The 24,952-nt window shown below is 45.3% G+C and overlaps 1 protein-coding gene across 1 annotated transcript in view; it reads left to right on the plus strand.

The window, feature by feature from the left end:
• Positions 1 to 370: 370 nt before the first annotated feature.
• LOC126266665 (uncharacterized) overlaps positions 371 to 24,952 on the plus strand; it is a 975,748-nt gene continuing 951,166 nt past the window's right edge. The window contains exon 1 of the mRNA XM_049971081.1: positions 371 to 881. The gene's annotated coding sequence lies outside the window, so the exon portion shown is untranslated. The remainder of the gene's footprint in view (positions 882 to 24,952) is intronic.

Raw genomic sequence — 24,952 nt, forward strand, 5'->3', positions numbered from 1 at the left:
GGCGCGGTGCGGCCGGCGCCCGGCGTGTGGTGCTGTGCGGTGCGTCCTATGACCTTTAGGGGCGCGTGCGCAGTCGATAACCCGCTGCCAGAGCAGAGCAGAGAGCTGTACCCATACCCCGCACCCCTCCTGCCCACAACCCATCCCCCCACCTCATACCCACTGGCCGGCAAAGCGCGGCGCGGCGCGGCGCGTCCGTTTTTACGACACGGCTGCCGCTCCGGTCTCTCGGGACGGACGCTCAGCGCCTCTGGTGGCGCGGCCGCAAATTACCCGCTGTCAACTCGGCGTGCTGGGCCGCTTCCCTATCCCTATCCCTATCCCTTCTGTGTCCGGCCCTGTCCTGTCGGTGCCCAAACAAAGCTTCCGTCCAGATGCTACTGTGTGGGCGGCCGGCGCGGCCCCGATACAAAGTGCCGCAGTGGCGTGCGCACGGCACGTTTTTATTTCCTGTTTCGCCGCCGAAACGAGGCCACCCTATGCTCGCCGTCGCCTAAATCACCGTGTAGCCACACTGTCGTTTCGCGTTATTATGGAAAGCAGCTGTCGGACAGACGTTTGCAGTGTACACGGACGTCGTTACCGCACAACTAACATGCCCAGCACTTCCTCCAACAATAGGAACTCCAACAAACACACTGCGTTGCCTGTATCCCCGGAACCATATGGGTCGATGATATTTACTTGCGCGAACCGAACAGTAAATTGTTACGCTGAAGAATAAATCGAACGGAATGGTCCATATCATATACCTCTGGGAGAGCCCACATTTCCTTCCTCTATATTCAACTACTAGACTTTTGCCTAATATGATGCCCATCTCTTTCTTAGCGTTCCCTGAATTCTTCGGCCTGCCGGAATATAATTTCTTACTTTGAAAGGTAAGTCTGCTGCATTTTATTCTGTCCAGATGTTCACTTCATTTTTTTCTTTTGTCCTCAGTTTTGTTTCCTTTATTAAATGTGTTCAAATTCTTTCTCATGTCATTGTTTCTTAAACCGTCTACTCCGATATAACTCTTTACAGCCCTAATAAATCTCACTTTATTAAGCTTTTTGTCACTTTTCATCAATTCCAGACGACCCAGGATTTACTTTCGTGTTGTAATGACCACTGCTTTACAAATCTATATCGCTAGTATTTTCCACCTGTTTATGAAGGAACTGTTTTTCGACACTTATTTCCTAATTTTTGTGCTTTCTTGTCCATATCTTACTCATACTCCTATGTGACATCACAGTATCAGAATCTTTATGGTGTTTTTTATTACTGTGTTTTATGTGGGAAAGTGACTTTGTGTAATTCGCTGAGTTCTGCAAAAAGAACCATGTTGCACAGTTACATATTCTCATTTAATATTTTCTTTTCTTGTATCACTGATTTTCGTATAAGTTATGTCTCCTCTATTGCGAGGTTTTGATATGGACTATTACTATCTGTGAGGATTTCAAGAACATTCTGAATGATGTTTGTGTGGTGGTATTATTATACGTCATCATGTAGGAAAGTGGAGTGTGTACTGTTACTTTTCAAGGCTCTGAGGTGTTCAGAACACCTCGTTTCGAAATTTCTGTATGTTTGGCCTATGTAGAGAGACTGGCATGAACTACAACTTAAATCATATATTCCAGCTACGAAAAGTTCTTTTGTGGAGACGTTCTAAGTGCTCAGAATTTTCTGTGCTATCTTGTTTGTGCGGACTGATATTTGTAGTCGTTTCATCAGAATGTTCCCCACCCTATGGACATTTTTGTTGCTGTATGCTTATGTTTCCCATGAAGTGTATTTCGTAAGTTGTTCCTGGTTCCTGTGTTTGTCATGTGTTTGTGTTCCTGGTTCTTTATTACGAACGCTAATTTATTCATTTTTTACATCGCTTGTTTTATTTTGTTGTTCAGATTGTTTATTATCTGGTGTATTGTGTTTAGTTCCTGTGTGTAACTGAATTTTTCCAGTGGAGTTCTTTTAAACCTGTACTGCATTTACCACAAAAACGAAAGTATTGGAGCCTGTGGGTGATTCCGAGTGGTTGTGAATGGCTTTACCCGCGGCTGTGGTTTCCTGGATGTTCTAAAAACATACTTCTTGGTGACACTGTTTCTAATGATGTCTAAGAAATTGAGTTTCATGCCTGATTCTGTCTCAGTGGTCAACTGTCTTTCAGAGTAAACTATGTTAATGCCACTGTACAGTAGTTTTAATTGGGCGTCTGTTTCATGTGTCAAGCAGATGATGTTGTCCACATCATGGCACCAGTCTGTCCACACAATGGTGCCAGTATATAACCTTATATTGTTTTGGATCTATGACTTCACTGAATACTTTATTTACAGTGTGGTATAGAAATATGGTTGCAAGTAGACCATTGATGGGTGAGCCTGTTGTTAGCCTTCTTTTTGCAGATAGATCACCTTGTTGGAGCTAATGTACGGAGTATTTCTATTCTGTTATATTCTGTTAACACTTCTCAACCCCTCTCCCCTTTCTTCCAGCTCTCTCTCTTACTCTCTCTCTCTCTCTCTCTCTCTCTCTCTCTCTCTCTCTCTCTCTCTCATTATTGACGCACACAACACACACACACACACACACACACACACACACACACACACACACACAACACATAGGATCTCCAACAGCAGACATACCACCACAGTACCCCTGACGAAACATCTGTAATTATCGCCACACTGAACAGAAGCAAAACGATGAACAAGTGGCAGCAACATAACATAGGACCGCTCAGTGACTATGGACACATGAGTGAGTCAGATCACTTTTGCGAAATGTGCGTCTGACGAAGTTGTAAGAGAGAAATACATATAAAAAAATGTGAGAAAGCAGTCTCGATCCAACTATGCTCATTTCAGACACGACATATCTTAGCGAGAAATACTACTTTATAATCTAACTAATTCTTTATAATGTATTATATTACAATTTTCTTCACACTCATACCTGTTAAAAATGTGTTCCATGTGCCGTCCTTTTACATGGATGCTATTTATGTGTGGTGTCTTCGCCAATGGCCGCAGCTGGAGCTTGCGTGCTAAGACAGTTTCCGACTAGCGCCATGGGCAGCGCTTTGCAGCTCGCCGCGAGACCCAAGCGCGGCCCAATAGGTAACCTCCGCGCCGCCATCAATGAGATAGACTTCCGCGTTGTGATAAGCAGTGGCCACGAACAGCAACGGACAGTGCATATTGAGCATTGGCCAATGACAGCTCTAGTATGGAGTTCTACTGTTTGTCTTCATAGTTTGTAGTGGAGATCAGCCTATGAGACTCAGTCTACGAATGCTATTGCCTATAGTTTTCGCATAGGAACAAGTGTTTACTAGAGAGATTTACAGTGTGGGCCCAGGACGGACATAGTCTTTTAACATGGTATTGAGTAACGCATGCATCGACAGTCACATTCACAAGCACGTACAACGAGTTAATGTGCAACTTTAGTATCGCAGCGAAGCAAAGTTCTCTCTCTCTCTCTGTGTGTGTGTGTGTGTGTGTGTGTGTGTGTGTGTCACTAATGTTTTCGCACCGCCACAGTTCTTTGATCCACGTAGAAGTACCTAAAACTAATATGACACGTGCAAGCTGTTCTAGCGAGATGACCTGTACACAGCGTTACGACTTGTTTCAGACATACCACAGATTACCTCATAAAAATGCTACAAGACTGCGTAGTTCTTCAACCGGATCAGTGGGAGAGTTGGGTGCACTTCACTTTTGAGATCACTAAAGGTAGAAAGACGTAGTGTGTATGAAAAAGAATTATCCGATTTGGCATGTCAATGAGGCATTCAGATTGTTCCCACACTGCAAACAATTAAATACAAAAATGGCTCTGAGCATTATGGGACTTAACATCTGAGGTCATCAGTCCCCTAGAACTTAGAACTACTTAAACCTAACTAATCTAAGGACACCACACACATCCATGCCTGAGGCAGGATTCAAACCTGTGACGGTAGCGGTCGCTCGGTTCCTAACTGAAGCGCCTAGAACTGCTCGGTCCCAGAGGCCGGCGATCACGCATTTCAATGACCACCATATGCTGTCTGGTTGTGGTTACGTTGCAGTACTTGGCTTTGCTCTTACTTCTTCTTCAGGTTCTTCTATGGTTTTATCTGTTACAGTTCTAATAACTGAGGAGAGACTATTTCGAAAGCCAAGGTACAGAGCCCACTCGACGTATCCAACACAGGTCGAATAGCCTCCTTACACGTCTTAGATCAGCAGTAAAAAGTGTTTATGCCTCTTGATACGTGTACCACATTACCAAACCATAGGCCTTCGGCGAAATTTCAGCCCATTAAATGGGGTTTATATCAAAAAGTTTATAAACTGAGGTGACGGAAGTCATGAGATACCTCCTAATACTGTGTCGGAACGTATTCTACCGGACTTAGTACAGCAGTCCGAAGTGACATGGACTGAACAAGTAGTTGGATGCCTCTATCGCGGTCCATAATTGTTAAAGTATTGCGAGTGCATCATTATGCGCATGAACTGACCTTTAGATTATGTTGCATCAATTTCCGATGCGATTCATGTTAGGCGATCTGGGTGGCCGAATGATTCGTTCGATTTGACCATAATGTTCTTCAAACCAATCGCGAACATCCTTCGCCCTTGTGACAAGACATTGTCGTCTGGGAACATGAAGTCAGTGAATGGCTGCATATGTTCTCCAAGTAGCCGAACGTAACCACTTCCAGGCAATGATAGGTTCAGTTGGACCGGAGGACCGAGTACATTCCAATGAAACACTGCCCATACCATTATGGAGCCACAAAGTGGTTGCACAGTACCTTGCTGAAACCTGGGTCCATGGCTTCTTGGAGTATGTGCCACTCTCGAAAGCTACCATCAGCTCTTATCAACTTGAATCGGGACTCATCTGACCGGGCGACGATTTTACAGTCGTCTAGCGTCCTATCCACACTGTCACGATCCCAGGAGAGGCTCTGCAGGCGATGCCACTAGCGTTGGTTGTTTGCTGCCGTTGACCATTAACGCCAACTTTCTCCATTCTGTTCAAACGGATACATTCGTCGTTCGTCCCACATTGAATTCTGCGGTTATTTCCCGCAGTATTGATTATTGCTAGCACTGACACTCGTTAAGTGAAGGCTGCCGGGCACTGTGTTGTCAGTGATGAAAGATAATGTCTCAGTTTTGGTATTCGTGGCACACGCTTGACGCTCTGGATCCCGGAATAGTGAATTCCCCAATGTTTTCGAAATGGAATGTCCCATGCGTGTCGCTTCAACTACTATTCTGCATTCAGAGTCTTTTAATTCCCGTCGTGCGGCCTTAATAACGTCGGAAACGCTTGCGCACGAATCACCTGAGTGCATGTGACAGCTAAGCCAATACACTGCCCGTGTAACCTCGTGTACGCGATACTAACGCCATCTGTATATGTGCATAGCGCTAGCCCATGACATTTGTTTGATTAGTGTAATTCACATACATTTGCAACGATTGTGACAATGTATCATACAGAAGGCAGTGACGGCTCGAAACCTCACATCTGTGGCTACCTCAGAAACGAATCGTTTGCAGATTGGAAAGTTTTTTCTTCTGTTATCGTATATTTTACCTCTGCCAGTTTTTTTATATTGACTATGATTCACTGTGTATTGAAATGGATGTATGTGTGTTTAATCATAGCTCTGGAATGCCTAGAGCAATTTCAACAGACGTTGCTGCACATTAGACATAATAACAGCGACACGTCATTTGTCGGGCAGGGACGGAGAAACAGGTGACATAAATGAAGAACTATGAAATGACTGTAGCAGTTTCGACCGAACGTGGTATGCACCTGACGGTAAACAGAAATCGTTGGGATAAGGAAAGTCCAGCACTGTTAGGTACTGGGTGAAGGTGTGAAATAGGTAGCGCGTCATCGAGAGCTAGTGTTGATGGAATTGAAAATGCTCTCTTATAACTGTCTTACAGGTAGATATTAGTCATGTCGCTTGGTTGCCTTATTTTCCTGCGACTTAGCAAACTGACGAATGAAAAAGTGACGCTGAAAGCGGTTTAACGCTCCGTCATCAATGTAGACGACAGAAATGAACCCACAGAACAGATTTCAGGGGACAATTACGTAATTCTGGAAATTTAAGACGCACCTAGTATGGAGTTTTGTTTTCAATTTTTCTGATAGCAGGCGACTGTAAAGTTATTCATTTTAAAGTCGATGTAACATGCAAAAAGGTAATTTCGCTGACATCAAAGTAAAGATTTGGTTTAACGATTCCAGGTATACGTTCCTGGAGCGGAAGAAACGCAGAATCTATCTAAATGCAGATAACCCAGCGAAGAAAGGGATCCCGTAAACCGATTTGACAGAAGGCTTAATTGCGAAAGAAATTTTCGTCGTGTAATAACCGAGGGTTCTTTCTCACGGAAGGTATCAGTTTCTGAATATTGTAGAGTTATTCGGAACTTTACTTTGTAATACCACTCAACTTTAGGTTGTAAGTGCACAACCAGTCGTAGTTACGTGACTGTAGCACAGTTCCAAAGGGCACAAGCGCAGCGGAACTTAATGTTGAAAATGTTTTTTCAGCTGGACATGAAGTGTGCTTTCATAGTTGGAATCTTGCAGATATTAACGAAAAATGGTCAAAATTAATTTTTCGATTTACGATATAAAATGAAAATAAGCTCTACATTGCTCGACGTATCAGGTACGATAGGTTTCGAAGATATGTGGTCTGAATGAGGAATTTTTATATACATATCTAATGCTCATAACCGGAGCCGAGCCACAATGAAATGGGACGAACGAGTACAATCAACAGTGTGGTGGGCGAATGGATGAATTACACTTGTTTGGCGTTTTCTGCATACAAGAAACTCCTCGTGAGATCAGTCTTAGAGTATTTGTTTCTACATGTTTGGACGCTGTCCTCATTCTGCAAGACTAGCAAGCTACATCGTATAAATGGGGAGCAATTTTAAAAGACGATATAAACAACACACGAATTAAAAACGTAAAACGTAGGAAGAAAATCCATCTTTGCAGCTCTCCTCATGCAAGAGAATCACACGGCGATCAATGCATAAAATACTCCCATTTTCCTCCACACACTGGAGTAGGGATACTTTAAGTTCCGCAGCTCGTGGTCGTACGGTAGCGTTCTCGCTTCCCGCGCCCGGGTTCCCGGGTTCGATTCCCGGCGGGGTCAGGGATTTTCTCTGCCTCGTGATGACTGGGTGTTGTGTGATGTCCTTAGGTTAGTTAGGTTTATGTAGTTCTAAGTTCTAGGGGACTGATGACCATAGATGTTGGGTCCCATAGTGCTCAGAGCCATTTGAACCATTTTTTTTTTTTTTATAGTTTATGGACAACGTCCACCTGAAAATTATCCAAGGAAAAGACGCTCAACGAGCAATGCACAGTTAAAAGAATCTGTTCGTTGGACGTCTACCATCCCGTTATCGATTACTTCTTTTGAAGGCACTCCAAAAGCCGTATCTAGATGTTTGTCAACAGGGCCTATATGTAGTGCATGGTGCGTCCAATGAACGCTAACAGCGTCTGCAGTTTCCTGTAGTTCTACTCTTACACGATAGAGGGCATAATTTTACACTCGAACTACATGCCCCGTCCCCTGCAACTAGTTTATTATTTTATTAAATCTAAAATATTTTTAGTCTTTTATTGGTAGAGGCGGCAGTTTGAAATTTTCGAATATATCTGAACAGAAATCCTCTCAAAGCCGAAGCAAGCAAAAATCCTTATTCTATTGAATTTGGGGAACTCCAGTCTTATGACATGTAACTCGTGTCGGAATTAACTGTGGGTCAGATTCACTCTTAAGAATCGGCGCTGGATTAAATGTGTACAACGGATTAAATCATCACTTTAGGAGAAATGGTCTCTTCACAAGTTATTATTCGAAAAAACTGATCGTCAACGACAATTAGGAAACTATGAATCAAAAGCATTATTTGAGTGAGCCGTGCTGCAGCTCACGTTGGTGCTGTTGCTAGGTTGGCATTGTTTAGTTGGTATAGTTACGGTTGCCGGCTTCTTCTTGTGTTCGTAGGCGCCACTACGTTTGCAAGCGTTGTCTGTCCGCTAGTGGCAGCAGCGGCGGTTGTCCATATCTAGTAACGATGGTACTATCTTTGGGGTGACGTGGTGGTGTTTCTGTGTGTGTCGTGTGAGTCGGCAGTTCGATGGGGGATGGATGAGCAGCCAGGTCCGCCCAGCGCCATAACACGCCCGGACCACTGGCGGCACACATGCACTGCCAGATGGGAGGGCTGTAGTCGCGAGCGGTACAACCTCTTTGTCAACTTGGCCCAGGAAGTTGAGTGTACCTTAATTCAAATAGTGAAACCTCCAACTTAGTAAGATCTCGCCACTTGCTTGCTTGTTGCTGCTCACAGTGTCACCGAGATGAAGAGAAGTGAGTGGAGTGTTTGGGGAAGGCGAACCTAATTAGCTTTCCTCCACTTCGTATTATTAATTGTTGAATTCCATATTTTATTATCTTTGAAATTCAACCAGTGGTATTTTTTCCTGCCAGGTGGCCACTAACGCCCCCAGTTACCTGCCCTGGAGCTCAGTGTATGTTACAGCAGTGTACTGCTTCTCACCTTGCCGCTGCTGTCCGGTAAGGCGTGTAGTTCGACAGCTTCTTTGATTTGTGGGCCAGGTGGTGTTTATTCCCCCTACTCTGGTAGTAGTTCCTTTCTGCTTCCAGATGCTCTAAACACCGGAGTTTGACAACGTAGTGCTGACCACTGGTTCCGTCTAGATTGTGTTTTTCCATCTTTACATTGGTCATCCGACGATAGGTGCATTCGGCAAATGATTATTGGTCATGCGTTTAAACTGCCACTAGTCTGAGCTACCATCTCTTGAAGCGAATGCCACTCTTGGCTGTCCGTCTCATCGCCCTCCAAGCTTTGAGGGACTTTCCCACGTCGATCCTTGGAGCAACGTCTGTGCCCCGCCCCCTTTCCCCTTGATTTGGTCAGATTTTATGATGTTTTTTTTTTAATTAGTAACTTAAATTTCAAGTTTGAAGATGTTTAACTGGTTCTTAAAGGATTGCTATTCAGGCCTTCAGCCGTGAAACAGTTTTAAATAATTACAATAAGGGCCTTCAGCTGAGAAATGGTTTTGAATTTGTTGTCATTAAGGCTTTCAGTCATGGAACACCTCTTAATTTATTGTCACCGTTTATTTGTTGTTGTTTCCAAATAAAGTGTACGTGATTGAAAAATAAAGTAACTAACAGTAATTGATTACAGCCCCGTCCACAATCGCAACTCAATCCTTCCTTCCTTGATTCCAGGTATCATTGAGTGTACTCACAATTTGCAAAAAAATGTCGAATAAATAAAAATAAGAGAACTTAATATTTAATTATTTCATGAACCGTAAGATACTGATGTCGATATAACTCATATAAACCAAAGGATGGTAGGCAAAGTTTATTGTTTGGAAATAAGAGTATGCTAGATATACACTCCTGGAAATTGAAATAAGAACACCGTGAATTCATTGTCCCAGTAAGGAGAGACTTTATTGACACATTCCCGGGGTCAGATACATCACATGATCACACTGACAGAACCACAGGCACATAGACACAGGCAACAGAGCATGCACAATGTCGGCACTAGTACAGTGTATATCCACCTTTCGCAGCAATGCAGGCTGCTATTCTCCCATGGAGACGATCGTAGTGATGCCGGATGCAGTCCTGTGGAACGGCTTGCCATGCCATTTCCACCTGGCGCCTCAGTTGGACCAGCGTTCGTGCTGGACGTGCAGACCGCGTGAAACGACGCTTCATCCAGTCCCAAACATGCTCAATGGGGAACAGATCCGGAGATCTTGCTGGCCAGGGTAGTTGACTTACACCTTCTAGAGCACGTTGGGTGGCACGGGATACATGCGGACGTGCATTGTCCTGTTGGAACAGCAAGTCCCCTTGCCGGTCTAAGAATGGTAGAACGATTGGTTCGATGACGGTTTGGATGTACCGTGCACTATTCAGTGTCCCCTCGACGATCACCAGAGGTGTACGGCCAGTGTAGGAGATCGCTCCCCACACCATGATGCCGGGTGTTGGCCCTGTGTGCCTCGGTCGTATGCAGTCCTGATTGTGGCGCTCACCTGCACGGCGCCAGACACGCATACGACCATCATTGGCACCAAGGCAGAAGCGACTCTCATCGCTGAAGACGACACGTCTCCAGTCGTCCCTCCATTCACGCCTGTCGCGACACCACTGGAGGCGGGCTGCACGATGTTGGAGCGTGAGCGGAAGACGACCTAACGGTGTGCGGGACCGTAGCCCAGCTCATGGAGACGGTTGCGAATGGTCCTCGCCGATACCCCAGGAGCAACAGTGTCCCTAATTTGCTGGGAAGTGGCGGTGCGGTCCCCTACGGCACTGCGTAGGATCCTACGGTCTTGGCGTGCATCCGTGCGTCGCTGCGGTCCGGTCCCAGGTCGACGGGCACGTGCACCTTCCACCGACCACTGGCGACAACATCGATGTACTGTGGAGACCTCACGCCCCACGTGTTGAGCAATTCGGCGGGACGTCCACCAGGCCTCCCGCATGCCCACTATTGCCCTCGCTCAAAGTCCGTCAACTGCACATACGGTTCACGTCCACGCTGTCGCGGCATGCTACCAGTGTTAAAGACTGCGATGGAGCTCCGTATGCCACGGCAAACTGGCTGACACTGACGGCGGCGGTGCACAAATGCTGCGCAGCTAGCGCCATTCGACGGCCAACACCGCGGTTCCTGGTGTGTCCGCTGTGCCGTGCGTGTGATCATTGCTTGTACAGCCCTCTCGCAGTGTCCGGAGCAAGTATGGTGGGTCTGACACATCGGTGTCAATGTGTTCTTTTTTCCATTTCGAGGAGTGTAGTTTCCCCATCCTAATGAATTTACTGCAACTGGCTTATGCGTTAATAACAGTGATTAAGTGTCCTGAAAGAGAAATTGAAGTTATCCATGGAACTGTAAATTTAGTGTCAAAAGCGGGTAGGCTAAACCGAAAGTGCTGTTAAGACCTTTTGTTTAACGTCTTAGCGCTGCAAGATACTCTCACCATACTCGTTGACGTAACGCGAGTAGACTGCCGATGGCTTGACTGGCACCCATCACGTGCCCACCTAGAAGTGTTTTGCCGTGTACTCCAAGTCTGACCAAACTCAGAAACGCTGCTATAGTGGAGAGCTGCTTTTAAAGTCTTCTGTCCCGGCTGAGACGGAAGCCAAAACACTCCCATCTTGTGTCGCCTCATAGGGGCAAGACCTTATTTTCAATAAGAATAAAAACTCTGTGTTTCGCAACTAGAAAATGTCATCCATCAATCCTTAAAGAGTTACGATTTCTCTGTCAGTGGCATAATTGGTTTGTGGTTAAAACCGGATTATCTCAAATATCGGGACTAAGCAACCACCTTCACATATTATGGAATACATACTGCAGCGTTACCCAGCTTGTCCACAAGTGACCCTCGTGTGACGAAACGGAATGCCCTCGAATATTAATCTAACTAGAAAGCACCATACACTTATAATAAAAGTGGAGAAAGCTTCCTACGTCTCCCCCGATATCTCACATAATTTTCAGGTAACTGAAACCAAAAAGTTCTAGAAGCCTACAAGTCGTTGGCGACAGACTTGGGAACGTGTGGTTACGAGCCGTCACTGACCAAAGTGTGAAGTGGGGTCAAAATCGTTACAGATGCATTTTGAAATTGTACTTCTCCATTAATTCAAAGTGTGGGCTCAAAATTAGCCGTAGCTCGTGATTGGGGAATGAGATGCATATACGATGGGCACCGGAACAGTATGTTGCTGATGTAAGACGATATGTAACGCACCAATATGTTCCAAGATGAGTAGTTTCAGCAGGGTCTGTATCTCGGCCTCGAATACCACGAAGTGTATAACACCCACGCTGGTAATGTTGTAGAGCTAGAGCATAGAACTGTGCATTTTTGCCAGGATTTGCAAGACGATCCAAGAGTGTCTGAAATTGGTGGCTCTCCACAGATACACAGGCAATATTTAATCTAAATACGAGATCGGCACGTGCAGGTACGATTGTAAAGGAAACTGTATCATTTAATGTGATGGAGTGATAGTACGTATCTCATGTAAAGGCCCAGCCTGATATTTAGGCCCAATTACATGCGGCCTTAGTCGAACACATATTTTTACGAAGAAGAGATGTATAATGGACAAATTCAAAATTTTCTGTAAGTCCTCTCCAACTGGTATCAAGCCAGTCAAGCCAGTCCACCGTCACGTGTCGCAATCAGAACAACAAACAGGTACAAAGCCGACAATGCAGAAAGGAGAACAAACCAGGAAGAGACCACCTCATTTTACACGAGCACGAAGTCTCAGTCGTAAACTTAGCAATATGACCTCAGTGAGCAAAAGACATCACGCCATTGTAACATCACAGCTTGATTTCGTTGGAGAGAGTACAAGTTTTAGAAGAATACCTGTCAGCCTGCTGACATGGTGGAAAACCAACAAGCTGAAGCTCTTACGAGGTAAAGGAGGGGCGAAGACAGGTGTTGAGCCTAGAATAGTAGGTAATCACTGGCTTGACGTAATGTTACTGTCTCAAATCAGTAATAATAAATACTCAGGCTACAAGGCTGAAAATGTTATTCGCTGCTCGTCAAGACGACTTCTGCATACGAGACTGCTACCTGTCTCGTCTCCTAGGCCCATTCGCTGTGAGCTGCCAACCTCACAGCCACCAATATGAAGGCTTGGGGACGTCTACCTACGGCTTGATGAGCTGAACTGATGGTGTTCTGCAAATTGTACACCCATTACAGCATTCGGGAGGCACACTAACTGATGCTGCCCTATATTAGTGTCTGCAACCACTGATCGGCATCTCCCTTCTTCCTTAGTGCAAAGGTTATGCCGTTAACCATCTCAATACCATGCAGAGCTGCTGATAGGTTACCTGATCCCCTCCGACGTCAATGATTGTCCTCTAGTAATTCGCGGCCTCCGTCCTGGAAATCCTTGCCTATCATATAGGCTGCGCTGATCACCTAATAGGCCTGCCTCCTGCTGAACACCATCAATACGTGATTCGGATGCTGAGACCGACGTACGCCACAGTTTGCTAAGACAACATTAGCAAGCTCTGAGGCTGCGCTCTATACCACCACCCGGCTGGTAGTCTATACAGAAGGGTATGCACGATTATTAATTGTAATGAATAAATTCTTGTTCCTTTAATGTTGTATCATTAGCACCCAGTGTGCTGACTGGCCTGCTGCACCACACTTCATGCACCATCATCCTGACAACAGCAGAGGCTTCAACCAAGACTCCTAAAATATGAACTAAAATTAAACTACATCAGAAGGCCGTCGCAGGCTCAATAGTACCGATCAACCGACCGCCGTATCATCCGCAGACCCAAGGCGTCATCAGTTGCATGCATGAGGCTTGGGTGACAGCACACCTCTCTTTCAGCTGCTGTTAGTTTTTACGACTTGGGCCACTATTTCTCAATCACGTACTTCACCAGTTGGCCTCAAGAAGGCTGCATGCACTCCGCTTACCAAGAGCACACGGCAGACCCTGATGATCACAGATCTAAGTGCTATCTAGGCCAATCAGTATTTAACTTCAGTGATCTTACAGGAAACGGTGTACCCACTGACCCAAGGCCGTTGGACGTATGTGTATAGGAACTACAACAATAATTTATACTGAAATGAATGGCAGCTTGTAACCTTACAGTCGAAGATACCTCGCACGTGACTCGGTTGCGAACCTAGTTTGTGTTCTCGTATTCACCCGTGTCATTTTGTGCTGTTGATAGAAGATGTCGGCAAAAGTACGTGCTAACCTATAAGAGCCTGGTTTGAGTAACTGCAGGTTATATCTCTGGATAAGCTGAGATAACAAGATCATAAATGAAATCTCACGAACGGATTTACGTAGCAGACAGGACTGTGTAGCTGTACATACGGAGTTACTTGCCATCATTTCGAAAAGAGAACAGAAACTGTGATTCCGCTAATCTCTACTAAACGGCGTATTGGTGCTACCTACCGCTGACTTCTTCAATTGTGATACAACCTTTATACTACAGTTACGGTATAAATGTAGACGTACAAAGTTCAGGTCAGTGAAAGTGCCTGTTTTATAAAGAGTAACAGAACGTATGAAAATAATGTTTCAGTTGGGGTTGGACTACACACAGCATGTCTCAGAAATGTTCCAAAATTGGCTTGAGTTTTTCGCTGCGGTCCACAGACGATCGCCCGAAGTGAAGATGTAACTTCTACGAAACTACTCGTAAAAACAGAAACATTTCGGGTCTCGTAGCCTAAGCGGCAATACAATGGAGGCCGTTAACGTGAATTCTCAACATTTTCAGACTTTTCGAAATTGGGTGCCTCACAACGGCAAAAAAAGCCATGGTGAGAGAGAGAAGTGGAGACATCTCTGCCGCTCTTTAGGCGTCAGCACGAATTCTGCACGGCCACGACCGTCTGGGGACGAATTTTGTTTGGTGCGTCTGTAAAGGGCGAGGCGCGCGGATCAAATCCTCTTAGCGCGGCATGGCTGCTCGTCGCAAACATTCTGGTCGGCCCTCTAGAGGGTTCTTTTTGCTGCAAATAACAAGCACGCCTTGCCTCTCTCTCTCTATATATCTCTCTCTCTCCCACTAACCTTGCCCCTCCGTACCTCCAGCGATGATAACGAAGTGCACTCGAGGGGAAGACGGGGTCCGGATGTTTTCATCGCGACCCTTCTGAGCCACACGAAAGCCCAGTTCTTGACTATCCACATCTTCCTTAAACGAGAGGCTGAAAGGCACAAACGCACTCTGCCGGCGGGGAAATAATTACTCATTTTAATAAACCTCCACGGCCACAATGAGCCTGCTGAAGATGTTCTGAGTGGAGGCTGGAAATTTCTTACTTCATTCGCGATTCCAGAGGTTAAAAAGCTTTTTGCGATCCCATTGATCTGATGGAAAGCAGTTATATACAGAAACCACGCTTTGATACGGAATATAAAAGGCTCCACAGTAATAACGAGCTCCATCTATTGTGAAATACGAATTAATTTAATTAAAGTGGACATCCTCTGCTTCTAAAGGTTAGAGTGATGGCATCATCGTATAATCCAGCTATAATACTGCTGGTACAAGCAGGAACTGAACCCAAAACCAAATCGAGTTTCAGTGGTGGCTTTACCAGGGTTGTTCGCGATATATGAGGGGCAAGTATGTCGTATTTCTGACGTCATTATTGTAATCGGAGAAACAGTGCAGACAACCATGGTTGGTTTTATCTTTAGGTCGAAACGGTGTTAGTACAATCCAGGAGTCTTTTTGGATTACAGGTAAAATATACGCTTCAACAAGATATGGAGGTTTCAGAATGTGAGAACGCTAATGGCGACGGTCGTGGGCAGTTGGTCGTGGAACGCAATCGAAAGGAGCCGAATAATGTAGTAAATTTTTCGATCGCGTCTTGTGTGACGTGCAATAAGAATACAGATCGAAAATCTGCAAGTAGGTAATAACGTCCAAGACTGCTGCATTCATGGGTAAAGCTTTATTCGAATGTCTCGGTAATGAGTTCCATTAAAGCATATAATACATTATTAGTGACGTTCCAGCCAACTGTTCTTAATGGCCTCGTGATATAATGACGATTCAGAAATAAACAGTAGTCGACATGGACAAGAATTAATTAGTAGTCGACGTGGACAGGAGTAATTATGAGGGGCGTTCAATAAGAAAGGCAACATTTTTTTTTCTGAAAGCGGAATGGTTTTATTTAGGGTTCCGGTACATCATACTGTTCCCCACTCCCTTGGCTACAAAACCCTGTTTTTGAACTTAATCTCCGTTCAATGCCACGGACTTACGGAACCCTACTGGGAGGGATTGTGATCCCTCATCGTACCTCTCTATTGGTTGACGTCGGAGCTAACATATTGGTGCATCAATGACCTTCTCATCATCCACGATCTGCTTCCCACAAAGTGCATCCTTGATTGTGCCAAACAGATGCAAGTTGGAAAGTACGAAATCCGGATGTAGGCTAGGTGACGTAGAACACTGCGGGCCGCACGTTTGAATACATAACAGGAGGACGATTGTGTCTGCACTGCCAACAGAGACGTCCAGTTGTGCAGCGAGATGTCTTACTGTGATCCGTCGATAATCTCGAATGAGGGTGTCCACAGTTTCCAACATCGCAGAAGTGGCAGCTGTGGGGGCTGGCCGGAACGCTGGACATCGGTCAGGTTCGTGCGATCGTGTTGTGATGATAACAAATGCTTCGCCCAACGATTCACCGTGCTTTTGTTCCCTTCCAGGTCTCTGTACAAATGCTCCAAGCGCCTTTGGATATCTGTGATGCTCTGGTTTTCCGCCAGAAGAAACCCAACCAACGCCATTGTGAAGGCTATGAATCGTGCCGCGACATATCGCAAGTTCATGAAAACAAATGGGCTGAAGCGAGAATATTTCACGATATCACCAACAAATTCCCCATTTTTTTCAATCGAAGTTGGCCGATAAAAAAAACTGTGTTACATACTTATTGAATGCCCATCGTATAAAGGAAGTGTACAAGTGAAGACTTTCTTTCGGAAAGGAATATTATTCACAAGTGTATGTTCCCTTGTGCGTGTTAAAGGTGCAGTGTATGTTGGGAACCTATTATGAGGTTGGAGAGGTGAAGGATCTCAGCTCGCTATCTGCAGCGATGCTCTCAGAAAAATTTTGTGTAAGAGAAGGAGAACATCACACCGTTAGTGTGAGATACTTTACTGTAAGCACTTATGGAAGAAACTTGATTTGGTGGGAGCTCGCTCAAGACATCTGTCATCGGGCGACTGAAGACTCTGGGAGTCACTGCTGCTAATGTCGCAAGTGAGGTCCAACTTAAGTCTCAGCCATAGACGTGTAATGGTCGACGCCTGACCAATGATAGGTGAAGCCACCCAGTGTCACTTAACGTCGATGGAGCAGCTGGTGATGGAGTTCACTAATCAATTTACCCAAATAAAAATTCACCTCCAAATGTTCTGATTTTGACGAAGTAGTAACTAACACCTAGAGACGAAGTTACCCTTTCATTATTAGTAATACAGTGAGCTTATTATCGTTTTGTTTTTAGCGTATGTGGTGGAAAGATATTAATTGTTTTAAAGTAAGTTTTATGAAGTCCAAATGATTTCGTTCTTACCAAAGATATAGGGTATTCCAAGAATGATTCCTCTCATTTCATAACAACTTACGAGTAGGACTGCGAAATGATTGCTTTCAAACAAATAACTTTTGAGTACTTTGTACAACTATATTTAGCTGCTGCTGCTCATTATGGGTCCAAGAAAATTAAATATTTATGGTCATCAGTCGCCTATTCACACCGCCATCCAGCCTGTTTGCTTCTATCTACGAGGACTGTCCAGAAAGTAAGTACCGATCGGTCGCGAAATGGAAACCACAGTGAAAACCAGAAACGATTCGTTTTCAAACAGTTAGGTACACCTTCCACCTTCATAGTCGCCACTCCAACTTCAAGTTTTTTTGTATCAACTTTCCCGTATCCTCGTCATAGAAAGCAGCCGCCTCTGTTTCGGCCAATTGTCTGCACTAGTCTGCAGCTCTTTGTCTGTGGAAAAAAATTTGTCTTCATAGACAGCGGTTCTTGTGAGCAGAGATGAGGTCCATGGGAGCCAATTACAGACTGTATTGTGGAAGATCAAACACTTCTCATTAGAAACGCTGCAGCAGCGTCTTCATTGCCCCTGCAGTGTACGCCCGAGAATTGGCTTGAAGAAGGGACTGCTCGACAGTTGTGTTATGTGGGCTGCATGACACGGGCGAAATCTCTAACCAGGCCCTCATACTTGGGGAGACGCTATTCCCTACGCATCTTCACGTACTCACTGTTCGCTCAAAACTGAAACGAGCGATGCGACACGATCGACGGGCACACTAGAGACACTTCCCAATACATCTGTGCAAAGCTTTACCGGTTTATTCCCGTGGTTCCCATTTCGCGACCGATCGCAACTTACTTTCTGGACAATCCTCGTATGTGCAACACTGAGAAAGTTTTATAAACGTGTCCTGTGAATCTTTCTTGGTGGCATACTTCAATGAAGTATTTTCATTTTACAAATCACGTATCTTCGTATAAAATACTCGAGCTTTCTGCAGTTGTCTTCGCCACAGTCATCAGGAGTTAAAAGTAACTGATCGCCGAGTCTGTCACGAAGTTCCACGTACATAAGTGCGATATCAGCGTCCGTAACCTTTCAAAGATGGCCGAAGTAACACAAAAGAGCGTGCCTGAACACTATAGTACACAGGGTATCAGAATGGCTTATTATGAAAAACGATTACAAAAAATGAGAGAATGCCAAACCTTTATGGTGCAACCGACGAAACGCCTCGTGAAACATCGGAAGAGGCCAAACCAGTAGCATTTCTTCCATAATGTGGTGCAACGACTAGCAAGACTGGTGTCGGTCCATGTTTCTGCAGTAGACATCGTGTGTTCCTGTCCGCCTCCAAGATACTAGATACGTTGAACCAAATTACAGTCAATGTCTCCGGATTCCAGTTGCGTATGGTGTACTCGACGAATGCGGTAACATTTACATAGGACGAACTATATGTACTGTTGCTGGATACTTAAGTGAGCACTCACGACATACTAAGCCAAGGGAACTTGAAAAGTCAGCCGTGGCTGAAAATTGACTAGAAAACGGAAGTAACTGGAAAACACGAAAGTGTTAACTCATGCGTCATCATACTGTTGTTATGTTATAAAGCAGGCGAAAAAATTAGAACAAAAAGCTACGTTTTTATCAGAGACCAGGGGTACACGATGAGTACGGCATAGACCGGGCTTCATATAGTTAGCGAAATCAAATCGGAAGCTTGACGCTTCTAGGGAGGTGGGAGAAACAGTTTGAAACTTCTCTCTTGCCCCTCGTGCCAGCAGAGGTCATTCAATTTCGTGGCGGCCTGGAGCTGCCATGAGCTGCCAATTTCACCTGCCCTGCATGTGTCTGTGTGGCCATTTCTAGGAGGTTTCAAACGCTGTCCTCGCAAATACAGCCTCTAAGCAGGCATGATGCCATCCCCGACAATTAGTGATTCTAAATTCTGGTGACGATAGCTGGTGCTGGTATCTAAAACTCGAGAGTTTTATTCGATGTGACGCGGCTTGTAAACCATGAAGATTACAGTGAAGTTTTATAAATATGTGCATGACGTATATTTAATGCAGGACGTGTGTACCAGTCCGATATTCACCCAGACTGACCTTGATATCGGTCGCGTCGTTAATTTGCCAGGTGGATTCAAACAGGAGCGATGTGCCTACCCGTCCCTGAAGCGGGCGCCTTAAGGCGCGTGGCAGTTCTGGCAAATAATTCTGTTTATTATGAAAGTTTTACTTACCTTTCAGAACTTATAAATTCGCATTTCGACAGACGATGGACGTACCTTGCTTCTTACTTTGTCTCGGAAGTTACAGCATTCACAAAAGCAAATATGCGGTGGCGCAGCTCACCTATACTTGTTGAAAATGGGGCCGGGAGAGACATAGACAGACATGAATAAAATATTCTCGATTTTCAAGCTGCATTACTTCGAATAGAACACTCGGCCTTCCGACAGCTTCCTTCGGTATCGTTCAGGAAGACCAAAGGTACTGCCACGTTGTTACGCTTATATAGGCGTGATACGACCGTCTGCAATTTTCCACAGAGGACCGAAGAGAAGCACTCGCTTGAAGGCTTCCAGCAGCTCCGACCTGCCGTAGGATCAGTGACGTCGAGTTGCAGGAGGATTCGGCGCCACTTTAAAAACTGCCGCTCACTTGAAGGTTTCCAGCAGCTTCGACCTGCCGTAGGATAAGTGACGTCAAGTGGCAGGAGGATTCGGCGCCACTTTTCAAACTGCCGCTCTCGCCTCTCTACAAGCGGCAAGCATCCAGGTTTGCTTCTACTTGGTTACAGAAGCCCACCTCCTGTGTACCCCACGGTCTCAGTCAAACATTTTGCGTTTTATTCTAATCTCGGCTGCTTCCATTGCAACAGAATGACAATATTATGATGCATGAGCCAAGACACCCTGTCTTTTCAGATAATATTCTGCGTCCAGTGTTCAGCCGTGGCAACTTGTCAAGCTCTCTCTCTTTAATGTGTTGCACTTGCTCAGCATAATACACAGCAACGATGTGAATAGTTTGGCCTATGTGGAAGCTGCCACATTCGCAATAGACACCACACACAAAGGCCACTCGAAGGCTTAAGTCATATTTAATGGGCTGTCATATAGCTGGCATCTAGGAGGTAGGCCGAAACACTGCTCTCCATCCTGCTGCCTGTTGCACTGCAGTGTAGAAGGAATGCGACTAGCTGGGACTCTTCCGCCTATTCACGAGGCGAAAATGATGTCAGTTTCTCTCTCTCCATCCCGGCATTATCATTTTGTCTGAACACGCGTCTCAAATGCTGTAGATCACACTGTAGGTTATCATCGTCAAAAATAATATTTTCTCTACGTAACAACGCGCCCAGGACCACTTTCTCACGAGCAGCTTGGTAAATATTGACTGAATGCAAAAACGAGTGCCTGACGGCTTTAAGAAGTGGGAGCGACAGGTTAAAGTCGCCTGCAAAATTTAGTGCCGTTCAGATATATTGTCTTAATCATTTTTAATTGATTTTGATCATCTTATGACTTCACTAGGCGATAAATCTCACAGAGAAACCTCTTGACGAAGCAGCGTTATCCGTGCTAGGGAAGGGTTTAAATTTTGCACCAACACCGAAGAGTTTGCCGGTAGTGGATTTTATCAGTTCGATTGAACAGGCAGTTTACAAACTACCTCCTGTTGATGCAGAGGATGTCAGGAGGGAGACATGTCGTGTTTTGACTAGGGCTCGTCCACCCAACAGCAATGTGACATCAGCGGAGAGGGCTGCTTTACGCTCTCTCAGAGCTGATCCGGACATTGTCATTTTACCTGCGGACAAGGGCAATGCCACCGTTGTTTTTAACAAACATGACTATGTACAAAAGATGAATTGTTTATTATCTGACTCAGCGTATCGCAGGATCGATGCTGACCCCACGAAAAGCGTTGAGAGGAAGACCAACAACCTCCTGAAGAAAAGTGGTTTGCCACAGGACACTATCAAGAGTCTTATCACCTGTAGTGCTGTTCCCCCCAGGTTATATGGCCTTCCGAAACTACATAAGGAGGGGGTCCCTCTCCGCCCCATAGTCAGCAATATCGGTGCTCTAACATATCGTGTTGCTAAGCACCTTGTTTCAATGTTAAGCCCACAAGTTGGACGTTGTGAACATCATATTAAGAACTCAGCTGACGTCTTACGGCGTTTGGAGGGAATTCAGTTGAATGACTCTGATATGTTAGTAAGTTTTGATGTGGTCTCGCTCTTTACTCGTGTTACTTTGTCTGATTCGTTGCGGTTAATTGAAGTGAAGTTTGGATTGGATCTAACTAATTTGTTTCGACATGTGTTGACGTCCACGTATTTCTTATTCAATGACCAGTATTACGAGCAGACAGATGGAGTTGCGATGGGTAGCCCGTTATCTCCTGTGATTGCAAATCTGTTCATGGAAGACTTCGAGGAGCGTGCATTGGAGTCGGCGCCATTGAAACCTGCCTGTTTTTTCAGATACGTTGACGATACTTTTGTTGTTTGGCCGCATGGCAGGGAGAATTTGAATGCCTTTTTAGAACATCTAAGCTCGATCCACCCCAACATTCGTTTTACCATGGAGGTGGAAGAGGATGGTTGCCTTCCCTTTCTTGACGTTTTGGTTAGGAGGAAGGTGGATGGATCGTTGGGACATGCAGTTTATAGGAACCGTACTCACACTGACTTGTATCTGCAGGCGGACAGTTGTCATCATTCGGCCCAACGTGAAGGGGTACTTCGTACCCTGGTACACAGGGCACATGTCATCTCCGACGTTGAGACTTTGCCTGCTGAGCTGGCCCATCTTGAGGCTACCTTCCGCCACAATGGGTATAGTGAAAGACAGATTGAACGGGAGTTGCGATATCAACCAACTGTGCGCCAGGTGACTGATGATAATTCTCAGTTGACTCCTAAATCTATTGCCTTTTTGCCCTACATAGGAAGCACTTCAAACAAGATAGATCGTATTTTACGGAAATACAATGTGAAATGTGTTTTCCGACCTCCATCTAAAATTAAAGCGCTTTTGGGGTCTGTTAAGGATGATCTTGGTTTACGTAAGGCAGGTGTTTATCACATTCCTTGTAGCTGTGGCATGGCATACATTGGTCAGACCATCAGGACCGTGGAGGACCGGTGTATTGAACATAAACGGCACACGCGACTACAGCAGCCTAGCAAATCTGCTGTTGCCGAACATTGTTTGGACACTGGTCACCCCATGTGGTATAATAATACCGAGATATTAGCATGCACGTCCGGCTATTGGGATAGTGTGACTAAGGAGTCTGTTGAAATTAAATTGGCTAGCAACCTTGTGAATAGGGATGGAGGCATTTGTTTAAACTCGGCCTGGAATCCTGCTCTTTCACTTGTTAAAAAACATAGGGACAGAGTTAACGTTTCCTCAACTACCAGTCCATAGTTTCTTACTATCGATAGCTCTGACTTCGTTCATCTTTGGTGGCTTTTGTTTAGGTGTGTGTTATCTTTTCTGTTAGACTCGCAGAACCGAGCTCTCGTGTTGTCTCCACTTCGTCTGGTCGTTGCAGTTAAGCCTTGAAAATGGCGGAGTGTGCATCCGCCGAAATATCGGCAGTTGTCGAAAATTCAACCTGGCTGAATGCCCGTAAGTACTTTGAAAATAACAGCACCATCTGCAAACTACCTGAGAGGGGTATCTACCTCCAGAATTCTAACTGAAGTTTACTTGCGATCCAAACAGCAGTTATCGTCTGGTGGACATACTCGATATTTCCCAATTACAGCAAGTGCGAAGCAGCATTGTACCTAACAGTGATGTTTACTGACAGATAGAGAGATAGATATTCAGCGATCACAGGCCCTGCAGGCCACGCGCTGCTCCCACAAACTTCCTCTTTTCCTTCCTGTTTTGTGCCCAGTTCCTCCAGGTGTCTTCCATTCCCAGGGCTCCTAGGTCCTTCGCCAGGTCGTCCATCGAGCGCTGCCTTGGTTGTCCGATGGGGCGTTTGGTGTTTGGTTTCCCCGCTATTGCCATCTTCCCCTGTCTTCCATCTGGCATACGGGATACATGGCCCACCCAATGTATTCTTTTGCTCTTTATATTCTTTAGGATAGTTGGTTGTCACATCAGAAGATAGATTTCGTCCTTTTTCCTCCTCCTCCATTCTCCGTTAACTAAAACTGGTCCCCATATCTTCCTCATTTCTTTCAAATATTAATATTTTTTTCCCTTTCTCGCTTAGTCATGCTCCATGTTTCTGAACCGTACATTACTGCTGGGCTTATCACTGTGTTGTAGAATTTCATCTTAGTGTTCACTGAGAGTAATTTAAATCCAAGCATCTCTCTGAGGGAATGCATGCATTTCATTCCCACTGCTGTTCTTCCCTTGATGTCCATTTTTATGTTGTTGTCCGTGGTAAAGCAATATCGCAAGTATTTGACCTGGTCTACTGTCTTGAACCTCTTGCTAAATATCTCAAGACATGTTTATTGGGTGGTCGTAACACGGCGGTCAACACTGTGTGTTTGTGTTTGTGTGTGTGTGTGTGTGTGTGTGTGTGTGTGTGTGTGTGTGTGCTGTGTAAAGGTACAGGTGCCACTGGCTTGTGCTGAGCACATATTAGAGGTGTTGCTTGCTAGTATTCCGCTCTCAAGGGCGGTGGCTGCGTCACGGGCGATGGACCAGCCGGTCATCTGTGGGGCCCGCCGGCTGCGTCCTGTGCTAAGCGGCGAGCGCTGCAAGACAAACAGGCGGGGCGGCGGCGCCAGGGGCCAATTGGGCTGAGCGCTGCCTGCTCTGGTCTGCTGGCGCCCCGCGAGCCTCTGTTGACACAGCCAACTGGAGCCAGCCGCCTCAGTCTTCCAGGCGTCTCGGACGCGCTGACAGACATTCAATAACGCGATTCGAAAGACAGTTCTGTCTTCATCAGCAAAGGTTGTGACAATTCGTGCTACCCATTTTTTGTATGCTTTCAACAACCTTATTTGTTCGTATTTGGTCCGGATTCAGTTCACTTGAACATTATCCTCAGATGGCTTGCTCAAGTGATTCGTAAGCAGTCTGCTCTTTAGACCAGCTGTTATTTCCCAGTATTCTAAGATGAACTGATGCATGCCTCCCGCCGCGTGGGGTAGCCGCGCGGTCTGAGGCGTCTTGTCACGGTCCGCGTGGCTCCTTCCGTCGGAGGTTCAAGTCCTCCCACGAACATTGGTGTGTGTTGTCCTTAGCGTTAAGTAAGCTCAAGTTAGATTAAGTAGTGCACAAGCTTAGGGACCGAAGATCTCAGCAGTTTTGTCCCATAAGGCTTTACCACCAATTTACAGTACCCATGACGCCTGCCTTGCCTACGATTGAGCCTATCTCATCATTCCATCTCATTTCCGTACTAACTGTTACACTAAAGTATTTGCATAGCGCGGGTGATACTGCTTTTGACTCGACGATATTATTCTCAATTAATTCTGCAATTTTCTGGATTGTGAACTTCGCAGCTACAAATTTGTAAAAATTCAAGCAAGTTACCGCTCTGTGCACCACACTGAAAACTTAACTGACTGAATATCTGACAATTTCTTTTTCCCCATAGTACTTCATTATAGACAACAGAATCATCTACAAATCGACTGAGCTTAACATCATCTTCCAGGCCAGGCATTCAATAAGTAATGCAACACATTTACTTACTCCTC

Source organism: Schistocerca gregaria, chromosome 4 (assembly GCF_023897955.1).
Source record: "Schistocerca gregaria isolate iqSchGreg1 chromosome 4, iqSchGreg1.2, whole genome shotgun sequence".
In the NCBI taxonomy this organism is placed as follows: domain Eukaryota; kingdom Metazoa; phylum Arthropoda; class Insecta; order Orthoptera; family Acrididae; genus Schistocerca; species Schistocerca gregaria.